Consider the following 10,577-nt stretch of genomic DNA (forward strand, 5'->3'; position numbering starts at 1 on the left):
GATCGGAATTCTTGAAATTCGAGAGTTTGCTACATTGGCAGAGAGAGCTTATAAAGCAGAAGAATTGAGCAAAGAAAAGAAATAGGCTGAGAGGGAAGCTCGAATTTTTAGTAAAAGACCGATGGGAAAATCCTAGTTTTCTGCTTCAAAGAAATTGAAGAAATATCAGGATCGTTCTACTTCAGCCATTGGGTATTCGGGCAACGAAACGAGGTTCTCAACGCACTAATCCAAGGCCTTCTACTCCATCAGTGACCAGTGTTGGCAGTGTTGGCACTCCTAAACCGAGATGCCAGTACTGTAATAAAGCTCATTTTGGTGAATGTCGATTTAAGAGTGGGGCTTGTTACCGATGTGGTTCTTTTGACCATTTCCTCAGAGATTGTCTAGAAAGGGTTGAAAAAGAAGTTGAACATATATCGAAGCCGAGTAATCTAGTTTCGAGGGGCAGACCACCTCGATCATCCGGTAATGTCAGTGGTAGTCGAGGAGCTACAAAAGATACTATAGGTAGGCTTGAGGTACGAGCACCTGCTAGGACATATGCCATTCGTGCCAGAGAAGATGTTTCAGTACCCGATGTTATTACTGGTACATTTTCTTTACTTGATACTGATATTACTGCATTGATTGATCCTGGTTCTACGCATTTATATATATGTGTTAAACTTGCAATTGTTAAAAATTTATCTGTTGAACCTACTGAATTTGTGGTTAAAGTCTCGAACCCCCTGGGCCAGTCTGTGTTAGTGGATAAAATTTGTAAAAATTGTCCACTGATGGTAAGAGGTTATTGCTTCCCGGTTGATTTGATGTTACTGCCATTTGATGAATTTGACGTGATATTGGGTATGGATTGGTTAACCCAGCATGATGCGGTAGTAAATTGTAAATAAAAATATATTGTGTTAAAATGTCAGAATGGTGAGTTGCTCCGGGTTAAATCTGATCAGACAGAGGGGTTATCTGATATGATTTCAGTAATGGCAGCACAGAGGTATGTCAAAAAGGGGTATAAGGCTTACTTGGCTTATGTACTCGACACCAAGGTATCTGAGTCAAAGATACAGGCAGTTCCAGTGGTATGTGAATTTTCTGATGTGTTTCCAGAAGAATTACCAGGATTGCCACCAGAAAGAGAAGTGGAATTTTCTATAGATTTGATTCCGGGAACTACTCCGATCTCCATAGCTCCGTACCGGATGGCTCCTATAGAATTAAAAGAGTTAAAGACACAATTGCAAGAGCTTGTTGACAGGGGTTTTGTTCGACCGAGTCATTCACCTTGGGGTGCTCCAGTTCTGTTTGTGAAAAAGAAAGATGGGTCTTTGAGATTGTGTATCGACTACCGGCAGCTTAATAAAGTAACCATAAAGAATAAGTACCCGTTAACCCGGATTGATGATTTATTTGATCAGCTGAAAGGTGCCACTATGTTTTCAAAGATTGATCTTCGATCAGGTTATTATCAGTTACGGGTAAAGGAGTCAGATGTGCCAAAAACAGCCTTTAGAACCAGGTACGGGCATTATGAGTTTCTAGTTATATCGTTTGGGCTAACTAATGCACCTGCAGTATTCATGGATTTGATGAACAGGATATTTAGACCGTACTTAGACAAATTTGTAGTAGTATTCATTGATGATATTTTCTTTTATTCTCGGGATGAAGAAGAACATGCAGAACATTTGAGAATTGTGTTGCAAATTCTACGAGAGAAGCAGTGGTATGCTAAATTCAGTAAATGCGAATTTTGGCTTCGAGAAGTGAGTTTTCTTGGACAAATTGTATCTTCCGAAGGCATCAGGGTAGATCCAAGTAAAATCTCAGCTATTGTCAATTGGAGTCCACCGAAGAATGTATCTGAAGTTAGAAGTTTCTTGAGTTTAGCTGGTTATTATCGGAGATTTGTACAGGGATTCTCTATGATAGCTTCTCCAATGACTCGATTATTGCAGAAAGATGTAAAGTTCGAGTGGACTGATGAATGTCAACAAAGTTTCAACCGATTGAAAGACCTATTAACGAAAGCACCTGTATTAGTGCAGCCTGAACCGGGTAAGGAATTTGTTATTTACAGTGATGCCTCATTAAATGGTTTAGGTTGTGTTTTGATGCAAGAAGGTAAAGTAATAGCCTATGCTTCAAGACAACTTAAACCACATGAAAGGAATTACCCAGTACATGATCTTGAATTAGCTGCTATTGTATTTGCGCTGAAGATATGGCAGCATTACTTGTATGGTGAGAAATGTCATATTTATACTGATCATAAAAGCTTGAAATATTTGATGACACAGAAAGATTTGAATTTGAGACAGCGCAGGTGGCTTGAACTTATAAAGGACTATGATTTGATTATTGATTACCATCCGGGTAAGGCTAATGTTGTAACTGATGCTTTGAGCCGGAAATCTCTGTTTGCTTTACGAGCTATGAATACCCGGTTATCATTGACTGATGATGGTTCAATCCTAGCTGAATTGAGAGCTAAACCGACATTTTTACAGCAAATATGTGAAGCTCAGAAGAATGATGAGAAGTTACAGGTTAAACGGGCACAGTGTGAGTCAGGTAATGATTCTGAATTTCAGATTGGTTCTGATGATTGTTTATTATTCAGAGGTAGGGTAAGTGTACCTCAGAATTCAGAGCTCATATAGAAGATTCTACGCGAGGCCCACAGTAGTACTATGTCTGTACATCCGGGGAGTAATAAAATGTATAATGATCTGAAAAAGATGTACTGGTGGTCGGGAATGAAACGTGATATCTCTGAGTTTGTATCAAGGTGTTTAATATGTCAACAAGTTAAAGTTGAACATCAGGTACCTTCGGGGTTACTTCAGCCAATTACTATACCGGAATGGAAATGGGAAAGAATCACTATGGATTTTGTATCGGGGCTACCTTTGTCTCCGAGAAAAAAAGATGCTATTTGGGTGATTGTAGACCGATTGACAAAGTCAGCTCACTTTATTCCGGTACGTATGGATTATTCTTTAGATAAACTAGCTGAACTGTACATATCTGAGATTGTCAGGTTACATGGAGTGCCTGTCTCCATTATATCAGATAGAGATCCCCGATTTACGTCTTGTTTCTGGGACAAATTGCAAGAAGCCTTGGGTACTCAGTTGTATTTCAGCACTGCATTTCATCCTCAGACAGATGGTCAATCTGAGCGTGTAATTCAAGTATTGGAAGATATGCTCCGATGTTGTATACTAGAGTTTGAAGGTAATTCGGAGAGGTATCTACCTTTGATTGAATTTACTTACAATAACAGTTATCAGTCTAGTATTAAAATGGCTCTGTATAAAGCTTTGTATGGTAGAAAATGTAGAACACCGTTATATTGGACATAGCTCAGTGAAAGGAAGATACATGGGGTTGATTTGATCCGGGAAATAGAAGAAAAAGTAAAGGTTATTCGAGATAGTCTAAAAGTAGCTTCCGATCGTCAAAAATCATATGCCGACCGTAAGCAAAAAGAGATTAAATTTCAAGTCGGTGACAAGGTATTTCTGAAAGTGTCTCCTTGGAAGAAAGTTCTTCGATTCGGTCGAAAGGGTAAATTGAGTCCAAGATTTATTGGGCCCTATGAAATCATAGAAAGAATTGGACCAGTCGCTTATCGATTGGCATTACCACCGGAACTTGATAGAATCCATAATGTTTTTCATGTATCTATGTTACGACGATATCGATCAGATCCTTCACATGTTATTTCTCCGACAGAAGTAGAGATTCAACCGGATATGACTTACAGTGAAGAACCGGTCAAGATATTGGCACGGGAGACAAAAGAGCTTAGAAATAAAAAGATAAATTTGGTGAAAGTATTGTGGCAAAAGCACGGGATTGAGGAAGTAACATAGGAACCGGAGGAGGCAATGAGGAAACAATACCCAAACCTCTTTACTGGTAAGATTTTCGAGGACGAAAATCCTTAAAAGGGGGGAGAGTTGTACTGGCGTAAATTCAATGTTATCGGAACAGTGGTTTCGTAACCACAAATCCGATTTAAAGAGAAATTTATTTCAATATTTTTGCTTAAAAATTTATATGATAGGAAAATCGTATGAAAATATTGATAGGAAAATTTTATCAATTTAGTGATTAGTTAGAAAAAGAAATTATTGAAGAAATTGGGTAAAATAAGGTATCGGGACCTCTATCTAGTAAAACCGAGTCAAAAATAATTTTATAAATATTTATGAAATGTTATTAATGTGGTATTAAAATTTCGTTAGGAAATTTTAATGTTTGGGTAGTCAATTAAATGAAAAGGACTGAATTGTAATAGGTGTAAAAGTTGCTAGAGTGATTAAATAGCTTATTAGTCTAATGAGAAAGGATATAAAAGGCAATTAGACCCAAAAGTTATTTGGGCTGGACGGCAAGGGTATGAAATCAGCAGAAAAATTGATAAATTAAGGGTAAAATTGGAATATTGCAAAATCAACTAAATAAAACTAGGACTAAATAGGAAATATCTAGATTTCTCTTCATTTCTCTTCAATTCCAGCAGCTAAAAACGCCATAGGAGGGTTCTCTAAGCTGGTATTTCATAATTTTTGCACCAAATCCAGAAGATTCAAATACGAAGCTAGATCGAGGAAAGGAAAAAGTTCGGGATTAATAGATTTTTACTGTTTACAAACAAGTATCAAGTGTTAAGAGCTCGGAGGTCGGATTTGGTCGGAGACACATCACACTGTCAACCTCAGGATTTCGGTATATAAAGAAACTTTATTTTGGAAATCAATGGCATGTATAAGCTAACAAAGTAAATGTTAACGTGAAATGAATGTAAAGTTAGCCATTAGTATGGTTAACAAACCTGGTTATAGATATGTGATGACGTTATCTTATATAAATGCATGAATCTATCATGAAAATATGTTGAATTGAAAAAAAAATTAAAAATTAAAAAAAATTAATTCGTAAACTCCGGTAATGCCTCGTACCCTATTCCGGCAATGAATACGGGTAGGGGTATTACAAGGTAGCAATGGGTTTGTAGCTTCTGGTGGGATTAATGAAAATATAGTTTTTAGCTGCTTATCAGCCTAATTCAATGGCCAAAACAAAGCTATTTTGTAATAATCTAATTGGAATCAATGTATGTTACATAGCATTAATGTATAATATATGTTAGTTTTATAGTGTTGACTAGTTTTTATTTCCGTGCCATGGTCAATGGTATATGTTAACTATAAGGGGATAATTTGCATTAAGATGGTCTTAAAAATAAAGGTTTTTGGGCACCAATAAAATAGTGCCACATCATCAAATTTTAAAGATAAAAAGATATTAATACATTTTATATTTGTCTAATCCAGTTTGACTCGAAATATGAGCTTAAAATTTGACTAATTTTTTTCATATTTACAAATGGCTAACTTATACCCATTTAAGATCTGCCTTTTAAAAGAAAATGTAAAATATATGTTTATATTGTTTTAAATTTAATATTTAAATTTTTATATATCTTTATTTATTAAAAAATTATATATAGTCATTTTAACATTTTTTAATGTTTACGTTATAGTAGTATTATATATTACCATGGAGTTCATTTTTATGTGTTATAAATTGCATAATATAAAATATTACAAACTTAAAAATCGGCCAGGCTAGGCTCAAGTTTTGAATGTTCAAACTCGAGCTTGACCCATATTTTAAACGGGCTAATATTTTTTCTAAGTTCATTTTTTGAGCCTAATATTTTTGTCTAAAGTCTCCCAAATTTTAAGCGAGTCTTTGAATTTAGGCAGATAACTTGACTCATGAACAGGTCTATAGATCAATCAATTAAAAAAGGTAATATAAAGCTTGTTGCTATATCTACGGGCAACTCTTGGAGTTTTTATTGGTTCAAACAAACATACTCTATTTACTAGTTTTTCTCTTGTAAAAGCATTATAAATGTTTCTATACTAGAAGTTGGATTGCATTTTATTTCTTGTACTAATAAATGGGCAAATTAATAAATTGGTCATTCTTATTAAAAAATTTCATCCGGTTGTATTATTAAAAATTGGGATAGTTGATGGAATAACCAGATAGTGACACATGGTGTGCCACGTATACATCATGTTGACGTACCGACTTTTAATAGTGAAAATGGATAGAATTTTTAATAGAAATACCGGTTTGCTCTTCGATCCAATGTATTGACTAATTTACTTTTTTTTTTTAAAAAAGAAGACAAAATGCAATGTAAAATTGAAGGAACTCCATCACCGATTTTCTCCAATTTCTTTCCTTCAATGATTTCCATTAATTTCTGACATCGTGTTTCTTTAACAAAAATAAAATAGCCTTTGGAAGCTGGAAATCACAAACAATGTGCTTCGGTCTTCGTTACTATATATAGGTCTGTTTCTTTCTTCAACGTAACGTATTGGTGCAAATTGGCAAAAGTTTAGCAGTGGAGGATTTGTCAGCTTTCTTTCAGCAGAGTTTGCAGTTGATGGCAATTGGTGGTAGAACCAGAAACATTGAAAGATACGTGGGTACTTAGGCACCAGCACCACCAACACCAGAGTCAGAAACCTAGTGATGGTCGACAAAGGCATCATACGAAATGAAATTCCATAGAACTGGATATTAGTGTCAGATTACATTTTATTTTTTATTAAAAAAATAAATTATTCTCTATACATTATATTAAAAAGTAAAGTAATTTTTTATGTTAAAAATTATATTTATTTTTACAGTTAAATATTGACATGATCGACAAAATAATCAAATCGTAACATATGGCATACCATATATACCTTATGCTGATGCAGGGACCAAACTTTAACTATAAAAATGGATTAATTTTTTAATAGTAAGATCGCTTTACTCTTTGGTCTAATGTACAAGAACTAATTTATTTATTTTTTAGTAGAAGGAGTAAATTGTAATTCAGTTGCTAGCACAAGGGCCTCCACGATACTTTTATCTAATTTATAATTTTTTTTACTTGTTTCATAAATTTAATAATTTATATATTTTTTTAAAATCGTGACCAAATTAACAAAATGTATGAATGCTGAAAGCTAAATTTCTTATTATTCTAATAAAAAAGATCATGTTAGCGTTCCGTTTGATGATAAAATATATTTTAATATTGGACTCACTTGAATTTAAAATTGATCAAACCGAAATACGAAATTAACAAAAAAAACACTTTTTCAATAACCAAAACAAGAATGCCCTAAAACTTGAGTGGTTATGTAAGTAGTTTACACAATTATTAAATATTAAATGAAAAATAGCATAAATTAATTTTATATATTGTTTTGCTTAGATAATTATAAATTATGTTAATATCGTACTGGCTTGAACCAAGCCTAACGACCCATAAACACCTTTGGTTGGTGGCATGTAGAGGTGTTCAAGAGTCGGATTTGATAGAGCTCATGCATGGTATCAACATCGTACTTAATTGTCTAAGCCCATCCCGGTCCAAAATATGAGTATCAAAATTTATCCAAACCTGTGTATATTTATAATTAGCTATAGCTAAAGCTAACACAAGCCATTTAGACATGTCGGCTTTTTTAACTTTTATTTTTTAAAATATAATTAAATAGATTTCACTACCATTAAATATTTTTTTCTTTTATTAAATTTTTAAACAAAAAGCAATTTAATTTTTTTTTAATATTTATATGATAAATAGTATATCTAATTTTAATATGATTAAATTAAATAATATATAAAAAGAAAAAAAATAACATATACATATTGTAATGAAAAAAAATTATATATTTCTGATTTTCTTCTCATCGTAGGAGGCCCAAATTGAAAGGACCTAATTGATATAAAAGAAAGTGGGTAGGCTAAAACGTCCAATAGCCCAAACATTTTAAAGAGCTGGCCTAACTTCATATACTATAGGGTTGAAAATTTTATAACTTAGTAAATAGCCCAAATATTTTCTACTTAGTGACAATTAGCTATTTACCTACTTACCTTATTAACATTTTTTTATTGAAAATTTTATATTAAATAAAAAATTAAAATGATTATCAAACATACTTTAAATAACTTTTTTCCTTTATCAATTTTTTTAGCAAATTAAGTCTTTATTTTAAATAAAAAATTAAATTTAAGTTTGATTTATATAAATAATAGTTTATCTACATTTATTATGCGAGTGAAAAATAAAAATAAAATAAAAACTATTTAACTAATGATTTTTTTCTTAAAAATGATTATTGATAAATAAATAATATAGATAATTATTTTTTTGGAGGGATTCACTTACACAGTGTAAATATTAAAGTAGTTTTACATATTTCCATAACTATTTATAAGATTAATATTGACGATCCAACCGCTATATTTCATGGTCTATTTATGTAGATCGTGCATGTTAAATTTGATGTAAATTTAAAACTTCTAACTATTTGTTTTATATAAAAAAATCTAGCTATTGAATATATATTAATATATAAAGTATTTAATATCAATATGATAGAGATGTCAGATCAGTTTGAAAATTTACATGCATGAAAAATACAATTATATTGATAAATTCAACAGCTAGATCATAAAAATATTAATCATATAAATAATTTTTATACTATGATCCCTCCCCTTATTTTTTTGTAATCAAAGTATCATTCATATCTATTTATGGTGCACGCAAACTAAACCTTTAAAAGTTCGTGGCTCATCCTCCTAATAAGGTTGCCTTCAAGGTTCAAACCTAAGTTTTTTCTCTAGAAGTGCAATGTGTTTTACTATTACACTCAAAACTTATTCATAAAAACAAATAATAATTAATAAAATGAAAAAAGAATAGAGCGCGGTTTTAGATTTCCTTCTTTACAAATATTAAATTAGTCATATATATATATTAATATTCTCATTATAGTGCTCTTTTTGATAAAATACTTAGAACTACTCATAGCCCCTTCCCAACCCATAAATAGGAGGATAATGCGCTTCAGTGCACTCGAACTCACGTCCTCCTGCATTGACAACCATGTCTATATCAATCGAGTTAACATTTAATCGGTAAATAATAAAAATTTTATAAACGTTAGTTTATCATTTTTAGTTCATAAGGTATAGATTCTATCCAACACCTCTAAACAAAAAAAAAATGTAAAAAAATGAGTGGAATAGTAAGGTGATGATGCAAACAAGACCAAAAACAAATAAATTGAAATGTGTTGTGAGAAAAAAGAAGAAATAAAATGATGTTTAGGGACCCAACTGCCCTCTGCCCCTTTGGTTGTATGTGACCTACAAAATAGCATAACCTTCACGTGAGCACTTTGGGTTGTCTCTCATGTTTGCACTTATTATGCTTCATTATGGTTTCAAGGTCCCATTTTCCAGCTTTTTTTACTCTATTTTTCTCTAGAATTTTATGTCATTTTCAGCTTTATTTTCGTGCAAAGCTGTTATATGGTAAAGTGAAGTATACATCTGGGTTTATATTTAATACATTGATGTTGAAATTTATCATATTTCCATCTAATTTTACTGTTGTTGTTAAGGATATTTTAATTTGTAAATTTTGTTGTTGATTGTGTTTTAGCTTGATTGGCATCAATATTTTTGTCAGTGTAGGAGATCGTGGGTTCAAGTACATCGAAGTGCATTTTTCTCTTATTTAAAGGTTGGGAGAAGTTATGGGTAGTTCTTTTATATTAATGGTTAGGGGAAAGCAATTTTTTATTTAGCCATGTCTAGTGGGGCAGGTCGATTTGTTTTGACCTTAATTTAATCAGTTAATTCAGTTGGTTGATCGAAAAAAACGATTTATTTTATATTTATTTAAAATATATTTATATTCTATAATATATAATAACCATATAAACCCAATCTAATACCTCTAAAGTCAACCCAATAAACCAACGTTGATTAACAAAAAAATCAACCGAATCAAAATCGGTTCAATTTAATCAATTTTCTCATGTTAAAGTCAATTAAATCGATTCGAAAAAAATGTCCAAATCAACCGATTAAATCGATTACTCACTCCTAAATACAGTGAGTTACGAATACCACAAAAACTCAATGTGTATGAAGGATTGGATGGTTGTGAAGCTTTAAGATCTCACTGGATTGATCTTACAAAAACATCCTTAAAATGATATTATTTGTTTTGGGTGTTTTAGTCGTTAATCAATTGAATCGGTGCCCAATTGACTCATGCCACCAGCTCAATTAAGGGTTTAATATATAGTATAGATAGATATAAAGAAAACAATTACCATACATTCGATACATGAGGTTGGCTTCAATGTTTAATTTGGTACCTAGATGGAATGACTTCTTGTAGCCCAATGAATGTTTGACACGTGCACTATAGTAAAAATATATATATAGGTACTTGATTAAGACAAGAAAAGCTTAGATACCAAATTGAACATTGAAGTCAAACTTAAGCATTTATTTGAGACAAAAAAAACCCCTCAAGTACCAAATTGTGATAATAAAAAAAATTAAATACTAAATTAAACATTAAAACTAAACTCAAAAATCAAATAATATATTAAACTAAAAAAATAAAGATTTAATCATGCACAAAAATTGAGAAATTATAAAGAAAAAGACTC

Source organism: Gossypium hirsutum, chromosome A03 (assembly GCF_007990345.1).
Source record: "Gossypium hirsutum isolate 1008001.06 chromosome A03, Gossypium_hirsutum_v2.1, whole genome shotgun sequence".
NCBI classification, from domain to species: Eukaryota; Viridiplantae; Streptophyta; class Magnoliopsida; order Malvales; family Malvaceae; genus Gossypium; species Gossypium hirsutum.